This window comes from Monodelphis domestica, chromosome 1 (assembly GCF_027887165.1).
Source record: "Monodelphis domestica isolate mMonDom1 chromosome 1, mMonDom1.pri, whole genome shotgun sequence".
Lineage (NCBI taxonomy): Eukaryota > Metazoa > Chordata > Mammalia > Didelphimorphia > Didelphidae > Monodelphis > Monodelphis domestica.
The window spans coordinates 643,975,731-643,998,408 of record NC_077227.1 but is presented as its reverse complement, the minus strand read 5'-3'; the positions used below and the strand labels follow the sequence as shown (position 1 = coordinate 643,998,408).

At 36.4% G+C, this 22,678-nt stretch overlaps 1 long non-coding RNA gene across 2 annotated transcripts in view; it reads left to right on the top strand.

Moving 5' to 3' along the window:
* Positions 1–22,678, top strand: part of LOC103100526 (uncharacterized) — a 97,426-nt gene that overhangs the window by 38,012 nt on the left and 36,736 nt on the right. For both annotated transcript variants that reach the window (XR_001626435.2, XR_459244.2), the window contains exons 2-3: positions 6,697–6,742; positions 8,734–8,761. This is a non-coding gene — a long non-coding RNA (uncharacterized LOC103100526). The remainder of the gene's footprint in view (positions 1–6,696; positions 6,743–8,733; positions 8,762–22,678) is intronic.

The following is a 22,678-nucleotide window of genomic DNA, read 5'->3' as shown; positions in this document are numbered from 1 at the left end:
TATTAGGGGGATAATCTTCCTTTTGCAAGGTGCTACAAGTCACACTTGTCCCCTAACACACTATCCTATTAGTAGAAATATAATTCTCAGGTTGTTAATCTAGCTTAGATGAATTGGTAATCTCCACTCTCTTTTTTAAACCCTTACCTTCCATCTTGGAGTCAATACTGTGTATTGGCTCCAAGGCAGAAGAGTGGTAAGGGCTAGGCAATGGGGGTCAAGTGACTTGCCCAGGGTCACACAGCTGGGAAGTGTCTGAGGTCAGATTTGAACCCAGGACCTCCCATCTCTAGGCCTGGCTCTCAATCCACTGAGCCACCCAGTTGTCCCTCTGTGACCACTCTTTATGATTATGCTATGATTATAGTATCAACAGTTGAGGGAGGATACCAAGCCTAATTCCATCACCTCAGAACTGCCAGAAAGACCAATACTCTTCCCCTCACCCCATAAGCAACTTCACCCTCTTGTTGCATATCTTATTAGAAGAGGAGCCAAAGATCTTAGAGGTTAACTTAACTCTGTAAAGATTAAAATTTAGGGGGAGACTGGCAAGTAGAAATTAGTTTCTCTCTGCAAGGAGTATTATATTTTTTATGAGGTTTATTAAAGATTAAGGATTAAAGAAAATACAGGATAAGAAAACATGTGTCTAGGCCTCTGGCCTAGACACCTCACCTACATTATGAAAAGAGCCACCTCTGCTCCAAAACGGAAGTCCAAAAGACTCCTCAGTAGGCAGAGAACTACTTTAAATAATCATTTGTGTTCTCGCCCAGGCGAGAATTCAGTGTGATTACAAAGCACTCTGGGGAAGTGGAGCAAAGGATTCTGGGGATTGGAGTCCTGAAGTCGAGTCTATTTTTCAACTCCCTGGACAAATAGAATAGAAAGAATCCTGTCCAATTATAGGTATTCCAACATCTGATTCCATTTTTAGCTTGCTTTGTCTGAATAGGAGGTCTCATTCATATTGAAATTAAAATATATGACCTCAGGCATTTTCTGGCTTTGTGACCATGGGCAAGTCACTTATTTCCCACTACCTAGTCCTTTACCACTCTTCTGCCTAAGAACCAATACACAGTATTGATTTTAAGATGGAAGGTAAGTTTTTTTTTTTTTTAAGAAGAAATCTATTAGGGCTAGGTAGGTGGTTCAGTGAATAGAGAGCAAGTTCTGGAAACAGGAGGTCCTGGGTTCAAATGTGGCCCCAGATACTTCCTAGCTGTGTGCCCCTGAGAAAGTCACATCTCCAGTTGCCTAGCTCTTAGCACTCTTCTGCCTTGGGACTGAAAAAGTATCACTTCTAAGACAGAAAGTAAGAGTTTTAAAAAAGAGAAGAAATGAATTACATCTACTTTCAAATAGTTTTCACTTATTGGTCAAACTGTAACTCTTTGGTTCCTATGACAATTATACTCTCTGGAGGCCAAAGAAAATGACTAACCTTTTTCCCACATAGGAGGCTTTTAAAAAAATGAAGAGAACATCTTCATATCATGAACCTCACTGAATTTTCTCTTCCACAGTCTTATTGTTCTTTCAGTACTAGCTTGTCCTTATATCACATTGTTTTCAATATACTTAAAATTTTGGTTGCCTTCCTCTGATATTAGTAGAGAATATCTCACCTATATTCTCTTCAATCATCAGTCAGAAATAAAAGTGATCCTTTAGATGTCATCTGAATAACATGGAGAAGAGCTTGATTATTACCACTTCCCTCCTCCAACTTGCCCTGGACACAGTTCCGTAGCTTAAGATGAAACTGGCTTTTTTTTGGCTACCATATTAGACTACTGACTTCTGCAACCCAAACTCCCTGTATATTCCTATCCCCTAGAACTTCTGTTTTGCCATGAACCTTCTCATTGTATTCTTTGACTTTTTTCTTGATAAGTGATTTATGTAACCTATTATTGTTATACTATTTTTGTTACTGAATTCCAAATCTTTCCCAATCTGGCCCATTTTTCACTATTCCCAGCTCTTTAGTCCATTAATTTAGCTGCCCAACATTTTCTTCTTTTTTCCCATTATTTAAAAAAATTATTTAAAATATTTTTCCATGGTAACATGATTTATTTTCCTTCCTCCACTTTCTCCTCCTTCCCACCCGCCCCCAAAGCCAACAACCAGTTCCACTGGGTTGTACATATATCATTGTTCAAAACCTATTTCCATGTTATTCATGTTTGCAATAGTGATTCTTTAACTTCAAAACCCTAATCACATCCCTATTGCACTATGTGGTTGATCACATATTTTTCTAATGCATTTCTAGTTCCACAGTTCTTTCTCTGGATGTGGATAGCTTTCTTTCTCCTAAGTTCTTCTGGTTTATCCTGGATCATTGCATTACTACTGGTAGAATAGTTCATTACATTCGATTGCGCCATAATGTATAAGTGTCTGTGTACTATATTATTCTGGTTCTGCTCCTTTCACTCTGCATCAATTCTTGGAGATTGTTCCAATTCACATGGAATTCCTCCATTTCTTTATTCCTTTCAGCACAATAATATTCCATCACCAACATATACCAGAATTTATTCAGTCATTCCTCAATCGATGGACACCCCCTCATTTTCCAATTTTTTGCCACCACAAAGAGTGTGGTTATGAATATTTTTCTACAAGTCTTTTTATTTGTTACCTCTTTGGGGTACAAACCCAGCAGTGGTATGGCTGGATCAAAGGGCAGGCAGTCATTTGAAGTCCCTTGGGCATAGTTCCAAATTGTCCTCCAGAATTGTGGGATGAATTAAGGACTCCACTATCAGGGTATTAGTGTCCCAGTTTTGCCACATCCCCTCCAACATTCATCACTTTCCTTTGTGGTCATATCGGCCAATCTGCCAACATATTTTTCAATGAGAATTTACTCAGTAAGAATGTCTTCTAAGTCTTCAAGTAATTGGCAAAAAATATCAAATAGATCAGCACTAAAGGAAAAGTACTTAATTTGGCTACTAAACATGTACCTGTACTCATTTCCATGAACCTCACTGTCATACATCCAAATCTAAGGGACTTTGGAGGTCATCTGGTCCAATCCTTTCATATTATTTATTTATTTGTTTATTTATTTGAAACCCTTACCTTCTTTCATAGAATCAATACTGTGTATTGGTTCTAAAGCAGAAGAGAATTAAGGGCTAGACAATGAGAATTCAGTGACTTGCCCAGGGTCTCACAACTAGGAAGTGAATGAGACCAGATTTGAGCCCAAGACCTCCCATTTCTGGGTCTTGCTCTCAATCCACTAAGCCACCCAGCTGCCCCCAGTCCCTTCATTTTAAAGATGAAGAAACTGAAACTCAACAAATTTAATCAGTTTGTGTAAGGTTATGAAAGTTGTAAGTAACAGATCTGGATCCAGGTTACCTAGTTCCATGGTCAGCTAAGTGGCACAGTGGATAGACAGGAAAATCTATAGTCAAGAAGACTCTTCTTGAGTTCCAGCGTGAGACACTTATTAGCTTGTGATGCTGGGAAAGTCACTTAACCCTGTTTGCTTCTATTTCCTCATCTGTAAAATCAGTTGGACAATGAAATTATTAAAGTACTCCAAGATCTTTGCCAAGAAAATACCAAAAGGAGTCATAGTTAGACATGACCAAAAAATAATTAAGCTTCAACAAAACATCTAATCCTAAAGCTCTTCTATAGCACTATTCTATATGTAATGTAATATATTCATGAATACATTAATTAACACTTTATATGGCTATCCAGCTTGTTCTGAATCTACTTACCTGTAGTATCACAGCCCATTTTCTGCATCTGGTCCACAAGGATATTGCAAGAGACTTAGTTGAATTCTGTGCTGAAATTTTTACACGTATTTTTTTTTGAGGGTTCATGTGCATTTCTTTTTGTCACTATTGGATATAAATTGTAAGTAAAATACATATTTCCAATACTACAATATATTACATGACAAAATTTGAATTGATTTTTCTATAAAAATAAGCTTTGTAAATGTACAGATGTCTAGGCAGCTAAATATAGAAATGTGATTCATTCAAGTTCACTACAATGGCTTTTACCATATTATTGTCCCAAATAATTAATTTGACCACATTTTAAATCATCTTGAAAGTATATCATTTTAATCTATGCAAGGGAAAGAAATTGAATGTTTGATGCCTGTAGGTACGTGACCTCAGAGTTCCCTTCAAGTCTTGAGAATCAATGATCTGATAGTTTTATTTTTCCCTCCATTCATTTTTACAACTTTTTCAGGGGGTTTAGGGAGACGGTCTTTAAAACCCCAACCAAATAATATCCTGATCACTTTAGCTGTGAATTAGACCAAATAAGAAAATTCTCTAAAAGTGCTGTATGTAAGATTTAAACTCATGTATTCTGAAAGTGAAATATTTCAATAGTAATGATATTTAAAATGATAGATGATCTGTGTTTCATGAGCCCTAGTTTGAGTCACTTTGCTTTTGAGAAGTAGAAGCATGACTTACTAACCAATTAATATACGTTTATTAAGTACCTACTATGTGCTAGGCACTATGTATTAGGAATTCAAAGAAGGGCAAAAGTCCCTGCTAGCAAGGAGCTCACAATATAATGCAGAAGACAATGTGCAACTAACTATGTAAAAACCTAATATATATGAGATAAATTGGAGATAATCAACAAAGAGAAGGCACTAGAATTAAAGGACAGAAGGAAAGTCTTCTTGTTCAAGGTGGTTCATGTTGAGGACATTTTGAGTTTAAGATGCCTACAGAACATCTGGTTTGAAATATCCAATAGGTGGTTGAAGATGTGAGTGTGGACATTAGAAGAGAGGTTAGGGCTGAATAAGTAAATCTTTGAATCATCAGTTTGTAGGTCATAATTTAATCCATAGGAGCAGATGAGATCTCCAAGTGAGATAGCAGAGAGAGAGAGAGAGAGGAGAGGACAGACATCAGAATGGCACCCTAGGAGCACTCAGCATTAGGAGTCGTGCATCAAGACCAAGATCCAGCAAAGGAGAAAAGCTATATATAGAATGTAGAGCTGGGGACCAAATTTTGGCCAAGATTGTGAAACCAAGTCCCATGGAATGAACACTTTCTCAGAACCAGCTCCAAGATTTCCCAAGATCTGCTTTTTATTAGATCTTATACCTATTCAAAACCTTGACATAATTTTTGGTAGCTCATTAGACTTCTGAGTGATGACAGATGAAAGAAAATGCACAGTTGCTCACTGACATTCATGCTTGCTTTTTAAACATCATACTGTATTGTTGCAGTTTCTGATTTTCCACTCAGATGGATAACCCTGCATTACCATACCTCTTCTTCCCCTAAATTAATGTAATAGTGTCCCCATTCTGGCGTGAACAATCCCAACCATTCACATGGTTTCTCTTGCCATTCTAAACAACATTTTTGTAGCTATCTCTTTGCTCATTCACTCATTCAACCTGTTGGGATGTTCTGTGCCCAGAGTACCATTCTAGGCATTGCACACAAGTATTCTTCAATATTAAATTCCCAAATGAAATGGCTGGTATTTTCTTCTTCCCCTGGGCTTGTTACCTGTCTCTTTCTTTTTATCTTTCCTTATTAAATTATGTTTACCTGAATACATCAGGTTCATTTCACCTAGGCAGGATGTCCCATTAAGCATGACAAGTAGAAGGTTTTGAGATTAATGCCCTTCGTGAGGTTGAATTAGTGTGTCAGCATTTTTGCAGACCTGGGACCAGAGTACATAGGAAGTGTTCTATAATGGACCTTAGCCTTTAACTGAACTGCTCTAATATTATTTCTATAACAAGACTACTTTTAAAGAGCCTCATTATTGGCTTCATTAGATATGTTACTTGCATCAGTGGCTGTAGCTACTCGTGTAATATGGGAGAGGTTAACATTGCGTATTTTTTATGTATTATATGGCATATAGCTTGAAGTAGCCAAAAGGTTTATGGCGATGTAATTGGTAGTTAGTGTGAAATTTGTAAGACAAATAGACAATATCGAGGGTAACCCCTATAATCCTCTTCTTTCAGTTTTTTACAGCCACCAAAGGGCCTCATTAAAACAGCAGTCAGCACCTTAGTGAAAAGATACAGTGCTTAGAGTGCCCAAATGTGACAGAAAATCTGCATTTTGTAAATCTGACACCTTTGATAGATTATACAGTGTGAAACCATTTCTTCTAAGCATTGTGAGATCGCTTAAGGTTCTCTTCTGAATCCAACTTTGCTATATTCACTAGCTATAACAATGTGAAAAAGAGCCAATTGAGGAAAATGAAGCTTGGAAGGTGGAGATGAACCTTTTTCTGTGGTACAAAGCTCTTTGCATGCAATGGGGCCAGAAAGCAGCAGTTGGCATTTGCAAGGATTACTTAATCTTGGGAGCAACATTACTTTATATATTAGGATGCAGCATGAGAATACATTGATGTTTGTGGTTATGAAAGTGAAACAACATGCAGGTTTCAGGGGGCAGACTATTTTTAAAAATCTACTTGAGAATAGATTTGGGGCTTTTCATCTCCTTTTACAGCATAACGTTTTAAAAGGTATAGACCTGGGTGGTGAGAGTGGGGGGGAATCAGTGAAAGTCTTGCTATTCTCTTCACAAAAAAAGACATGTGAAATCTGAGCCTTCAACATGTGAAAAGCCAATGCAAATGAATCCTAACCAAAGGAGATCTATAATTTCTCTCTAGGTATCCATTATAGCAGAGAAGACCGTTTAAAAGAGGCAACATCGAGGTAAGATACATTCTCTCAAACAGCTTAACCAAGCCTTTCTTACTTATAAAACAGTAAGGTTACCACCCCAAACACGTTGTCCTTTGACCTTTCCTCTCATGAGCTCTGGGGTTGTGTGTATGAGGCAATTCTCTGTGCACAACCCTACTATGCCCCACACAACATCATTTCTGGTAAAAAAAAACATCTGGCAGGTGGCCACAAGAGATGATTAGCAACCAGGAAGTCTCCATAGGAATTTAACTGTCTAAAAGTCTTCAGATGTCAAATTCAATTTTCATCAGAACTACGAGAGTTGGGAAAGAATGGCCTTGTATCTAAACATGACCTTCCTTCTCCCTCCTAGGTTAGGACTTTGAGTTTTCGTTTTGTTTTATTTTGATCAAAGGAGAAGTGAGACTGTCGAAACAAATTCTCTTGTGGCCATTTTCCTTGGAGGCTGGTCATTGCACCAGGAGAGATGCAAAGATTTGAAGAAAAGGGAAAAAAAATCCTTTTTAATTCACTTTGAGTCAATCATTTCCTTATCAAAATGCTATTGAAATGGAATCCTCTTCTCTAGCCATTAGTATTTTTTAAAAGTGGACATAAAAACATCTTCCTTGATTGCTATGCAGTTATTTATGTCTGTGTGTAAACTGCTTCTTACAATTCCATTCTTTGTTAAAAGCAGAAGAGGGGATGATTATTTTTAAAAATCATTCTATATTATTTATACCTTGAGCAGGAATTGAACAATACTGTGTTACTATGAGAAGGCAACAGTAATTCAGAAAAAGAAAACATGTCCGGCCATTGTGTTCATTACATGATAGGCACTCTTTGCAAACTGGCTGACTTGCAGGGGCGGTGAGGTAGGGCAGTAAAGACATTGTTTAACATACCAAGTTAATTATCACTGAGGAAAATATATAGTCACATATGCCTACTGAAATTCTCTTTTTCAGGACTTTACCTATACTGATTTTGAGTCTTATTTATTAAAAAAGGGTGAGAAAGAATATTTTTCCACCAACAAAAGAAACCAGGTTCCATTTAAATGATTCCATTTCAATTTTCATTATTATTAATAATACTTCTTACAAAGGAGAACATTTCAATAAGATGAGCCTTGAAACCAATCCTTGAGAATTTGGAATGGTTACTGCTTTTTTTCCACAATGATCAGGCACAGCTGTTTATTTCTCCTGTTGAATGCAGTGGTTTTCTTTTGGATGAGGTTCTTACTTTCATCCATACTAGAAAGAGTAACAAACCTGGCTCAGAAGTCTTCTTGTAATGACTTTTTTAAAAGAAGAAAAGATAGGAGATATTGAAACGGATCCATTGTTTAACCAAAAAATCCACTACTCCTACAGTGTACCTAATTGTTTGCCTGGACAATTTTTAACTTCTCATTAAATTTCCCAGGAACCTTTTTAGAACCTACTTATTAATAGGGTTCTGGGAAATCTTCTGACCCTTGATCCTGTAGAGTACTAAGTACTCTAATTATGTTCTTTGAGAACATAATTATGAGTCATATGAGATGAAGACCATTTCATGGAATCCAATCCATTCCAAATACAACATACATTTATTTAATCCTTGAGATAAGTTTAACACCATGTGAGAAACATTGCATAAGGCACCATTGCTTTCCAAATAGTCTGAAATACTGAAGTTATTTAACTTAGGAATCTCTGAATCAATGACTGGTTTCCGTCCATCAGATACAGGAGTCAGGGGAAAAAAAATCTTTAAAGATGGAGATTTTCTCTATCACTTGAGCAAAATATTTGAAGCAGAAAGGGTATTATACTGGAGTACATGTGTACTTTTAAAACATTTCAAATGAACTCCCTATGTAAATCTAGTTTGTAACACACACGGCAAAACAAACTTAAAGGGACATTTTTGAATAGGGTGTCTGAGTTTAAAATTCAGTGGATTATTCACATCTGTTAGGTGAGAATTAAAGAGTGCTGAAATAATGTATTCTTATGTTTTAGATCTCTCACTGCCAAAGGCTACTGAATAGTAAGTATCAACATCTGTGTTACTTCTTCTTTAGATTTCCTGATTCAATATGTCTAAACATTTTAGTTACTATTGGAAATTAAAAAAAATAGTTAGAAGCCAGAGTTTGCTATACTATTTCATTGAAAGATATTAACAGCAAACATTAGTTAAGGGATTGTAAGTGCAATTAGCCCTATCTAACATTAACCTAATGTTGTGATTTGTATTATTGAAAGGACGTCAGACTCTTGAAACTATAAATAATGAAATAAAAATAAATAAAAGTACCTGTATTTTGACAGTAATATTCCACCTCTGGTTCCCTGTGTGCTCGAACATACACATACACACACGCACACACACACACTCATGTGCACACACACATACACACACAAAAATCATTCAAATGCCTTTTCTTTCTCTGACAAAAATATTCATTAAAAACATTTCACTGTGCTGCCTTTTAATATAGCGCGGGCATTCAACCTGCGCAGGAAGCTTCCTGGAACCACACAAATACTGTGTAATTATCTGGTGGCTCCCTGCTGGCTGCTGCATATTCCAAGCACAAAGTGAGCAGCACATTTCTAGAGCCTGACTTCTGTCTTCATTGTCCCTGCTTGGAATATGAAGCTCCACTTCATTATAGTAGACCTGATCAAACTTGATAGATTTAGCCATTATTCTTGACTGTGTCAACTTTCTGCAAGGTTTTTTTTTTCCTTGGGCTCTTTTGTTTTGCCACCCAGGGAATGCAGCTTATTCTCTCTCTCTCTCTCTCTCTCTCTCTCTCTCTCTCTCTCTCTCTCTCTCTCTCTCTCTCTCTCTCTCTCTCTCTCTCTCTCCTTTTCCTCCTCCTCCATTCCTCTCTCTTTTTCTTTCTCTCCCTTCCTCTTTTTCTCTCTTTCTCTCTCTCTCTCAATTTCTCTCTTGACCCCTCTTTTTCTTTCCCTTTCCCACACCAACAAACCAAGATTTCAACAAATAATGTTCCTACATATCATGTGATTCAACGAAAATGAGGCTTGCAATTTTTCCCTCAATTGTCCTTTTTTGGGTTTGATTTTACAGTGAGTATAAAAGAATTCTGCTGCTGTGTTGACACCCAAGGCAGAAATGCTTTGAAAATCCCTTTCTCTTTCCTGTTAGTGGCACAGGAACTTCTACACTATTTTGTTGTTGTTGTTATTGTTTTGGGAGGGTCTGTTTTTATGATGACTTCCAAGGAGCACTTCAGAGTTCATATTTTCAAGGATCATTCACATCGATGTCTCTTATCCAATTTTATAAATGTCTTACTATACTCTCTTTACAAGAGACATTAGATCATTCTCTAGGCAAATACAGATGTTGATACCACTGGTTTAGCATAACAGATTGCTTTGTAGTTTTTGAGAGTTGCTATGCAACAATAGAGAATTACAGCATAGCTCTAACGAATTTTTAAAGTATCGAGTAAAATAATGTAAGCAGCATTATCATAATTAGTAGCACACAGATTCCTCAAACTGTCACAGAACAAGTTACCAATATGTCAGAAATCTGCTATTGAATTTAAAATACTTATAGGGTCAATTCCTTTTTACCATGGTTAATTAACATTTGGCGGCAGGGTTTTTCCAGCCTTTCAGTTTTGTCTTTGTAGCATTGGTTATATCAAAGATTATGTTGTCGAAGCATTCTATAAATGCAAAATAAAGAGTTTTTAATTAATTTCTACCTATGAAATTGCTGTTAAAATGAAAACTTTAGACACTTAGGACTTACTCCCCTTACCCTTTCTTTCCTCCAGTGTATATTATGTGTGAGCAAAGATTATAAATTTCTTGCTGATATAAATTTCAACAAGTTCCTTAAAAAGGCCTTATTGCAGTCTGTTGTTTAGGACCATGTAAATAACAGAAGAAATTGGTGTGGCTTAAATTTAGTATTATGCTGTTTAAATTAAAAAATCATTATTTTTTAGAGTGGCATTTTCAGTCACACCAAAAGCTTCTCGGCATCTTAAAATGTAAATTGCAGAGAAGCAACACAAAGGATAAAGAGAAGATTTTGAAGGCAATCACAGTGATCACTTAATTCAGTCGCTGCATATCCACTTGGCATAAGGTAATTAGAGTGCCACATTGCTGTAAAGACAGAAAGCTTAGGGTCCCATTCTGACTCACCCAGACGATAATACATGATTAGAAGTCAGTGACAGATCACAACTGCTGAATGACCCACCAAGGTCTTATCAAGGGCAAATCGCATAATTAGCATGCACTTGGCTGGCAGAAGAGTACAGTGCTATTGTTCTGGTGCAATCAAATTAGCCCCACCAATGAGGTCAGTGTTCTGTGACCTTAAAGACATTTCATGTTTTATCCCCCACCCCCACCCCACCCCCATCATACACACATACAAAATACACTTCAACTGAGCCCAAGTTCTTATAGACACTAAAAATATGTTTTATTGAGGCATTTTTGGAATACACTCCGCTGACTCTTTAGTTCATCATGTATGGAATGAAGGAGTCAGCTAATGTAGTCTGACCCTGAGGGACACATATGTAATGGAGCCACTTTGACATAAATTCAAGCATCTAGTGAGGCCTGGATCTCAATTTATTTGCCCTGAATATATCTACAGCATCACACATATGCTGGGAAAAAAAATTCCCTAAGTCTCCATATCTTTTTTCCTCATGCTAACCAACACAATTAGGTCAATTTGACCATCTCCACTCATTTGAATTTTCCTACTGTTTGTCCACTTTATTGCATTTCACTCCTCCCCTGACAAGGCTTTCTGCTGGAAGGAAAATGTTCTCAGGATGACTCGAGGTACCCTGGAAGACAGAAGCCTCTGGAATAGATGAGAGTCTTCACTAACAAATATTCACTTTGTTTTTCTCCAAACTTCCTGGCTAATTGAGAAGCCCCAGCATCTTACTTATTGCTGGCCTTGAAATAGCAGTCCTAGAACCTTAATTTGATTTCTAATATGAGGAAAGACATGGGAACTTCCCCTCAATGAGAAATGTGTTGACTTCCTGGCTTGGAGGCTGTTTTCCCTTTGTTTTCTAGCCCCAAAGTCATTTTTTCCATTTAGTTTGCACACTTCATAAAATGTTCACTGCACATGAGAGGCTGTTTGGCACTTGGTTCTGAACAGGAGCATATGTCTCTTCTATGTTATGATTTTCATCATTCGACTGTGTTCATTTTGGACTATGTATCACAGTAAATCCTGGATGGTGGGATCCAATTGGATCTATTTGTCATCTCTGCCTTGAACATCCTACTTAATATATTTTCTACTTATGGACTCTAAAAGAAAAGTATTGAGTTTATTTGAGTTTCCCTCCCTAATTGTTCCTGTTCCATAAATGCAAAGACTGTCTCTTGTGCTATTATTTCATGAAGGAAAGGCAGAGATCACCTATGTTTCAGAATTAATTTTTTAAAGTGTTCTTAGAAAACAATATTGATTTCAAGATTATCACTATTATCACAATTAGGATCTCAGAAAGTACTTTGAAAAAGGTCTGGTACCATCTTGGTAATCATAAGGAGGAAATGAGGACTTGCATAATTGAGCATAGTGGATACCAATTTTTGTTGTTTTTTCTTTGTTTTTCTGCCTATAAGAACATAACATAGTCGAAGAGAAACTGATACTTAAAGTAATATCACTGTCATCAATGTACTCTATGACTGATCAAGTCTCTTAACTTTGTGGATCCGAGGTTCCTTATCTGTAAAATGTATGGGTGAGACTCGATGATGATAGAGGTTTATTTTAAAAACAATTCGGTGATTCTGTGATAGGAACATGTGTTAAAGATGTTCAGCCATCCACTTGCTTATATGTACTAATCAACCATAATTCTCAATTTGTCATGTCACAGCTCTTCCCACAGTAACTGATTATAATGTTAACAGGACCATGACCTTGGAATTTCAATATGCACATAGAAGAAAGGGAGGGACATGGGGATGATATCCATTGTTTATGAGTTCCACCCCCTCCCCTTTCATAATTAAACACTAAGGAAGGAGCACTGCCAATGAAAACATACCTGATTTATGTGTAAATAACATGTTTTCAAAGTGTCACTGATCTGGTAAGTTTGTCTCTCAGCCAATTAAGTTAATTTCTGCTCAAACTTGGCTCTGCTCTAGTTGGTCAAGTTTCTGACAAAGGTTTTGAATACATAATAATTTTTTTTTTCCTGACAACTCTCATAAGAGATACCAATACCTTCCAAACACACCTTCTTGGACAAATAAACAAAGGTTTAGGTTGTCTTCTGATTTCTGAAGCTGAACTACAAAGATATATAATAGAGGGGCATCTAAATTAAAGTTCAATGGTACAGGGTCCTCCTGAAGAATTCATCCCTGCAATGTCTTTCATTTATTGGAAATGCCTTGGTCGTTTGTACTAAATGCACTGATGAAACTTTTTCTTGTATGGCACAAAGCTGATTTCTAAAGGTCTTGTTGATTGTGCAAACACAGGGACATTTCCTTTCTATGAGAATTAATATTGTCTGTCTATAGAACGGCAACAGTATTCAGTGCTCCACAAAAGTTACTGAAAGCATCACATTTATAATGATTGTGATAAGCTATTCCATTCCTGAGTATTTAGTTTTCATGGTAACTTCTTTTTGATGAAAAAATATAGAGAATTATGCACAAAGGAACAGTTTTTATATTTGTAATGGAAATATTAAAAAGGGACCTAGCTTTACAAATTGTCTCTGTTATAGAGATTTTTATAGCTTCTGTAAAATATAGAATATACATCTCTCTGTCCTGTATCTGCATAGGAAAATGTGTGCCCATTTGCATAGGGGGCATATTTTCATATGTGCTGTATGCATCTATATGTATAAAATATACATGCCATAGACATATAAATCGCAGTACCCTAAGTCTTACAGGAACCCCCCTACCTTAGTCACCCAGCCCACACCATGAAAGTCCCCTAACAAACAGGATTAAAATTCACTCCTTTCAACCATCCCAGGCATTTATTCCTTCCTTTTCATTGAGCTACATTTGTCTGATTTAACAAGATAAGATTCGAGTGCTGATGCAGCCCGTTGCTAATGTAGCAGCCGCATCCACCATACCATCGACACTCGGCATCAGAGGGATGCATAAATCAGGTATTCAAAAAAAATTAGATATGCAGCACACCAGTTTTATAGTCCCAGCCTCAGAAATTGAAATGGCCCAGATTAATGTATTATATCTTACACACTGTCCGAGTGAATCAACTTTAATATATTGAACAGATTCGCAGAACAAGACTTTGTTATCTAAGGAGCACTCGGAAGAAGGAATTGACCTGAGGATTTGATTTGGTTCAGGTAGTTCATGTTGTACAGCGGCATTTGAATAGTTTCACATAAAAATAAAATTTGTATTAGAAATATTTCACATCATTTCTGGGCTCATCCACACTGCAGCTTTGCAGAGGGCCAATATTAGAGAAACAATGTCCAGCCGAGATACGATTTTAACCTTTGCTTCTGACATGGCAAAACAATATAATTGTAATTTTAATGCAGGCTGCTGTTTCATAGCAAGGGAGCTTGTCCAGACTGACTGTAACTAGTTTGGGTTTTATTTTTTCCTTGAAATGAAATGCCCATTGAATTGCACAATACAATAGACATACCACAATATAGACCATTCCATTCCCAAAGCCTCAGTAGGGTCTGAATCAGCATAGCAAAGACATTGCTTTTTGTGAAGCATGGTGACATTGCACAGAGGGTCTGAGGCTTTGCGACTCCAGGGATTAAAGGCATGGGAACTCTTCTCAGTAGGCTAGGATATTTTCAAGAAACAATTTGAGGAGTGGGGGACTTGGGGGTTACTGGCCTTATTTTGATCCTCATTGGCTACAAAGCAAGGTTTACTTGGGGGAAGTTTTCCCTTATGTGTCATGGACAGTAATAGAATTCTTCCTGGATTTTTTATGTTTAACTTCATCAGTTTATATATTCCAAGGGGTCCAAATGACTAATAACAATCAGTGATAATTTTTTGTTAATAAAACTTGAATCATTTGGTGGGTGGGGACAGGAATTCTTCTTTATTTGGTAATTACAGAATCCAGAGTAGCTTCACATGCCCAAGGGAAGGGTTCAGTGGATCCACTTTGGAGCCACACAATGATAATTCAATATTAGTCAACAAATATTCAAGAAATGTCTGCTTTGTGGCAGACACCTTTTTAAATTCTGAGGATACCAAGTCCAAAACCCCAAAACAAACCACCAAATAACTCCCAAACTTAAAGTATCTTGCCTTCTAATATTTTTGCTGATAATTATGCAATCTACATTTGAATATAAGCTTCTAGAAAGCAGGGGATATTTCTGTTTCAATCATGATCATGTATTGTTAACTTTTTTGTACCTTGTCTGTCTCTGCACCTCTTCTTTCCCATTCATTCATTGAATGATCCTTTCCATTTATTGCTCCTTTAGGCTCATCTTATATGGATTTAAGGACATTAGAAGTGGTTTTGGATTTACCGAATGGGACCAAATGGAAAACCCCCTGAGACTTTTGTAGATCTTTCTGTGGTGCAACTTCAGTGAGATTTTGTAATGTGTGTTTCAAGTACAGTGTGAGATGACCTGATTTGAGAGATCTTGAAGTTTGGGATTTGTATTTTGGCCAATTTCACTTTCATTTACTAAAATTTCCCAAGAAGAATTAGAAAAGTGGTAGTGAACATCCATTTTCTATGTCAGAATTTATGGCATTTAGGTATTACCTAGCCCAAACTCAAATTGAAATAAGGGCCACCAAATATGACATGCTGACTTAGAAAACCGCATATAAATTTCATCTATTTCAATTGTTGGTCAGGATTTTTCAGTCATATCCAATTCTTCATGACCCCATTCAGAGTTTTCTTGGCAAAGATACTAGAGTAATTTGCCATCTCTTTCCCCCAACTCATTTTATAGATGAGGGAACTGAGGCAAACAGGATTAAATGGCTTGTCCAGGATCACACAACCAGTAAGGATCTGAAGACAGATCTGACTTCAACTATCCCAATATCATTATCTTGTGTTTTTTTTAATTTTTAAAAATTATTTCCTAATTACATTTTTATCTAATGAAGGCCCATATCTGACAGTGTTGTGGGACTGTGTGCCTTTGAGAGACCACATGTTTGATAACTTTGACCTAGCCTGGATAGCAAACCTTCTGGCTTTTGGAAAGCTGATGTTCAGCAAAGTTCCTATGTGAGCCAGATCCAGCTTTTTATTAGACTGATACTATGGTCTTCCACTCTGTTTATCTCAGTCACACTTTATGCTCCTAGATCCTCAATCTAAAGCCATGATTGTTTCATGAGAGGAGGAAGGAAAGCAATTCCTGCTTTCCACCTTCCCTCTTTCTGACAAGAACACTACCATCCTTTCTAGTCACCTGGGTTCATAACCTTCAAATTATCCTTGACTATTAACTGCCTCCCTCCTCCCCAGACCATCAGTTGCCCAGTGGTAGTGATTCTAACTCCATGATATACCACTCTTATCTGCCCTCTCCTCCTCTCTACTAACACTGGCATCACTCTAGCTCCTTATCCCTACTTGCCTGGATTATTGCACTAGCATCCTTATTGGTCTCCCTGCTTAAGCCTTTTACCTCTCCAATCTATCTCCTACATAGCTGCCAAAGATATAAGCCTAAATCACAAGTGGGACCATATTACTTGACAGCTCAAGGGGCTCTAGGGGCTCTCTATTGCCTCTTGAACCAAATAGAAACTTAGCTTGCTATTTAAAACTTTTCTCAATCTATTTCTCATTTACCATTTATTAGTACTCTTCCTATGCTCTACTTTCCAGAAGAAGCATTTACTTTTTGTTCTTTGAGTACAGTCTTCCATCTCAAATATTTTTGGCTTTGCATAGACTATTGTCCTTTAAGACGAGAATGCTTTTCTTCTTCACCTTCAAAGCTTAGATTTCCTAGTTCCTTTCAAAACTGAAGTCTAATCCTATCTTCTACATATAGTTATTCTGAATCCACTTTGGTAACTGAAAGGAAACAAAAATTTAAGCATCTCTTATTTGCTAAACACTAAGTTTTGTACATATATTATATCATTGGATACCCACAACCTGGGAGGTAGGTGTTATTATTATCTTCATTTTATAAGTAAGGAACTTGAAGTTGAGAGAAGTTAAGTGATTTATCCAGGGTTTCATAGCTAGCTATTGTTATTATTAAATGACACCTTTTTTTAACTCAATTTCCCATACTCCAGGCTCAGAACACCATCCACTGCACAATGCAACTGCTACTAGTCTCCTTCCCCATTTCATTATTTGTCTTGTATATAATTTGAACTTACTTTTATAATTACAGGTTGTTGCCTTTGATAAAATGGGGTTTCCTTGAGGAAAGGAACTATGTCATTGTTTTTTGTTGTTGTTGCATAGAACACAACAGATTTTAAATAAATGTTAATTGGTTGATTCATTTTTTTGATATGGTTTGTCATGCAATCTGAAAAAAATTGCTTGGTTGATCTCACCAGAGATTATATAATTCTGACATTTGGCAAGTTCCACCTCTGGCTCTCCTCCCTCCGCTACTTATGGTGCATTAACTCCCACCTCTCCCCCTAATTCTCAGAAAAAGACTTCCCTTTGGAAGAAGCATGAAACCAGATTTCAAAGAGTGGCCATCAGATATCAGATAGTACCAGAATGAAGGGACATACTTTTCTCTAAACAGGCACATTTGGAGAATTATTTCTCACAGAATGCTCTTGTGGTTAATATCCAGTTTTGATAGCACACATTCTCTGAGCTTGCATGGGAAAGTGTCAAAAAAAAGTGTTAACATATCTACTAACTCTGATCATTAATTTTCTCTAATAATTATTAAATAAAATAACATTTTAGAGAACTCATACATTGAAGTTTAAATAATTTTTGTTATATATTGTGCTTTAAAATTTCCTTCTTTACAAGTAGTATTTTTCCTGATAAAAATATTATTTTATGATAAATTTTTCTAATGTTAATTATACAATGAATCAACTGTGTCAGGTAACATTCTATTACTTTCTAAGAAAAGGATATCTGAGAGACACTATAGCTTAAGGAGCAGAGATTCAAGTCCTGTTTCCGACCCATCCTACTTGTGTGATCAAGGGAAAGTAGTTGAAACTTGTAATGTTCCAGGCCATTCTCAGAAAATAAACTGCAGAACAAGTGCTTAACTACAGTGATAACCATTTCCTCATTCAGAATTCCCTATGTCAATGGAATGACAGATCCAATAGAAAGGAAAATTATATATAAATATATATATATATATGAAGAAGGAAATCTTTGAAAGGAAGTAAAGATATTGATAAATAGAATTCATTCTTCACACTCTTTAGAACACATATGCCATTTTAGACCATGCATTTAGACTGCAAACTTCTTAAAAGAAGTTACTCCATAATTATGTCTTAGTATACAGAACTGTTTAAGGTCCTGGGAGTGCCATATAGTTTTCTGAATGCATTTAAGGCTGATCTCTTCTCACTCAGTTGTGGACTCATCTTATTGTCTATTTTCAGTGCCTCATCCCAAAGTATATGTATTGATCAATTAACCAGTGAGTTGACTGGTGACCCATCCAATTTCATTTCATAAACTAGGACATAATACAAGATTTTCATCCACTTGTTTTTCCCTGTGTAAATTATTTAGTTGATCCCTTTTAAAGCTGTGGCTCTAATAAAAGAAATCCTATAAATATTTCAGGGTTTCATGTAATTAACACATTAAAAAACATGGACATTTCTAGGACCTTATCATGTATGAGGAGTCTCCCTTCTGTTTGTACTCTTCCCTTTGCAAGTATGAACTGAGAAAACAAACCAAAGAAAATTAATTTGAAGATTGGTTGACATATGAAAAGATAACAGGTGTCCCCTAATGCATATCTGAAAAATTCAGTATTGTCAGCAGTTTCTACAGGAAAAAGTCCAACTAGCTTTCTAGACAAGATCATCTCCAAAGTGAAATTCTTTAAAGTTTTCTGTCTAGTATGTCTGTGTCCTAGAACATGTGGTGGATATTTGGGTTCATGCAGTGGTGTATTGATAAATGTTTTAAGTTCAACCTGTAGTAACATTTTTTCTATCACTTTCCTAAATATGGACTTTAAACAAAGCAATAAGTCCCAGCCATAATTTATAGCATTTGCCAATTTCCGTAGTATAATTGTTCACCCAGAAAATTTAACAATGAGCTTTCGTGAGCTGGTTTGATCTGACTCCAGCACACTCTTGGGTTTATGCCATAGTGTCATTTTATTTTCTTTCCTATTCACTAAAAATTAAAATGCCCTTCTTCCTACTATTACCATTATCCATTATCAGTTGTGGGGGAAATTCTATTACATGGTCCAGTTGTTTCCCCTGAAGTAAAGTTGCAACCAAGTGATATTTCTGCTGAACTATTGATCTTTCAATCCTGAGGTAGAAAGTTTCTTGTCTTAGAGAAGCATTGAAAGATAGTTCAGCCCTGTGGGATAGAATGTAAAGAACAGTGTCTCTGAAATCAAATTCCTCATTTAATGTCTTTGTTATCTCCACGACTCCTAAGGCCTCAGTTTTCTCATCTGTAAAATGAGCATGTTGGATTGCATGGCTTTCAGGTAACTTTCATCGTTCAACTATGATTATATGTCATTCTATGAAGTAATGTCTAAAGTTAATTTTTCCCAGGTTACATATACTTATCAAATTCCCATTAAATTTTTTGCACTGAGAAAAAATAAAAATGAGTCTTACATTCAATAATCTAGAAATTTCTAATGATCTTGGCATTCACTAAAAAATAAAACAAAATCAGATAACCAAATGTGCCATTGGTATCTCTACAATGTCAATTACATGTAGAATTTATAGGAAGACATGGATAGGAATCACGTAGGAAAAAGAGGTATGGATTCATTGTGATCTGCATTGTAGGAGGAAGGAGCTATGCCAATGGGATCACAATTCCATTGAAATATTAAAGTATACTATTTCTAAACAAACATAGTCTCCCTATTAAAAAACGTTCTCATTCTGGAACTCATATATTCCCATACAGACAATTGCTAAAATTTCATGGACTTTATTTTTTTTTCTGATCACCTATCATGATGTTAAAAATGTGATTGAATTATTGAATATGACTCTGTTGGCCAAGGGAAGATCAGTGCACAAAGTGGCACAGGGTAAAGAAGCAGAAATTCTTTTCTTTCCTATTCCCAGGCTACTAATCATCTCTTGTCTATTAGATCCGTATTCGGCAAATAATCTTGGCAAGGAGGTGTTATCACTATTCCTCCCAAACTGAACCAATATTCTACATCAGCACTGGACTTTCTTTTTTCTTCCAAGATACTGAGTGATGGAAATGTCTAACCACAATAGTTGTCACAGAAATCGGGATCAATTACTGTTTTCCATGCAAAGCTGGACTTTATTTGGAGTTAATTCCCAGTGTAGAATGTGCTGTCCACAGGGCCCTTAACTGTTCCCTTTTCTAAATGAGTATCTGAAAGGCAACCACAAGAAAAATCTGATTTCTACCCCATATGCATGACAATGAGGGGATAGTTTCCTGTATGCCCTTATCTGGAAGACGAAATAACTTGGTTAAATGAAGCCCTGTGGCTCTTGGTCAGAAGTGGAGAAATTCTTTAAAAATGGAAGTCAATTAAGCAGCAAATCGAGATGCCAATGGAGCAAACATCAGCTTGCTCTGGCGCCAACTCCACCTCTGATTTAGCCCTGCAGCACACTCATTTTCTATTCACTCGGTGATTTGGTTCTATTAATGCTTCTTACAGAAAAGAAAATCTTAGCACTTCCTCTGCCTATGTTGTCTTGAAGGTCCTCACAGAGGCTCCCAGACTGAAGAACTGCATATACATACATTAATTCCTCGAGATGTTTCTACAAAATGGCTTGGGTGATGTCTAAGACACCTGGTTCTGAGAGTTTACAGTTGATTTTTATGGTGTTTTTAAAGGATAATATTTGGAGCTCTACTTCATAGTGCTCAGAGTGTTGCTAATCTTTTGTGTCTAGAGTGTTTTTGGTGTACTTACCTGAACAGCAGGCTTCTCTTCTGTGCCTCCTTTAAATATAATGCTTTGCTGGCATGACACCTAGTAGGTAATCACTACACAATTTTGAAGTGTCACATGTGGAATTGAAAAGGGCTACCTAGTGAGCCGTCATCAAACCCTGCTTTTGGTGCCTTGGTCATCTGGGGACTGGATGAATGATTGGTTAGGGATCCTCCATTTCCATTCTACCCTTGGCCAATAGACTGGTGATATTATGAAAGACGTGCAGTAGCACAAGAGTTTGTAAAGTTAATAGAGGCATTTTTAGAATTGGCATAAACAACATCTATCTATTCACATATTTAAAAAAATACTGAAATTCCTGGGTCCATTTATCCACATCTTTAGTCTTCTCCATCCTACTGTACCATGCCTGCAGTCTTTTCATTTCTTTTTCTTTTTTTTAAACCCTTACCTTCTGTCTTGGAATCTGTACTGTGTATTGGTTCTAAGGCAGAAGAGCGGTAAGGGCTAGGCAATGGGGGTTAAGTGACTTGCCCAGGGTCACACAGCTGGGAAGTGTCTGAGACCAGATTTGAACCCAGGACCTCCCATCTCTGGGCCTGGCTCTCAATCCACTGAGACACTCAGCTGCCCCCACTCTTTTCATTTCTTGATAAAAATGTTAATTAAATCAAAAGGATCATTTTGCCTTGAGAGGGACAAGTCTAGTATTATATATTGCTTAATTTTTATCCTTGTAATTGCTCAGACTAAAACAGTTTTCTCTGTGCACAATATATATGTATATGTATATGTATATATTATAAGCCCCTATACTATAGGGCCTATAGGTATTGTCTCTCCCAATTTAGAATATAAGCTCATTGAAGTCAGGGATTAGCTCATTTTTGTATTTATGTCTTTGGTGATTAGCACAATGCTTAAAACTAAGTAGATGCTTAATAAATGCTTTTTCACGCATTCATTTGTCCAAGTCCAAGCAAGTATTTTAGCATCTAACATTCAGATAAGTGAAAACTGACATAATGATGTAGACAGTACCATGATGACAAATTTGAATGATGGCCCACCAGAGAAGAAAAGGACAACTAACATTTGATTTTTGTTTTATTTTATTTAATGAAAAGAATAATCTGAGATATTCACTGTCATAGAATTTTAGAATTGGAAAGCTTTCGGAGGTCAAGAGGTTCATCCTCTACATTTTACAAATAAGAAAACTGATCATTAGCAGACAATAAGTGACTGGAGTAGAATTTAGGAAACCAGCATTTATAAATATTTATTTTAAATATTTTGCAAACTCTGAAAAGATACAAAAAGATAACCCCACATCATCATCATCACCATTACCACTACTACCACCACCACCATCACTACTATCATCATCATATTGTTTATATTCCTGAAAAATTTTTAAAAAGAAGCAATTCATTTGATCCAAAGGCAATCAAGCTTTGGGTCAAATAAACATTACTGTGTTTAGCTCAGTATATTCATCACCTTACTTTTCAATTTATATGAAAACCAATGCAAATAGTATTTATATAGTGCTTTAAAATTTATTAAGCACTTTAAAAACTTTATCTCATCTTCACAAAATTGCTGGAGTTAGATGCTATTATTTTTCTGATTTTATAAATGAGGAAACTGACAGGAAGGAGATTAAGCAACTTGCCAAGGGTCAAATAGCTAATAAGTATCTGAGGTAAAATTTGAACTCATATTTACTTGATTCTGATTCAGTGCTCCATTTACAGGACCTTCTAACCACAAAGAAACTCAGAGCAAGTTTCTTTGAAAGTAGA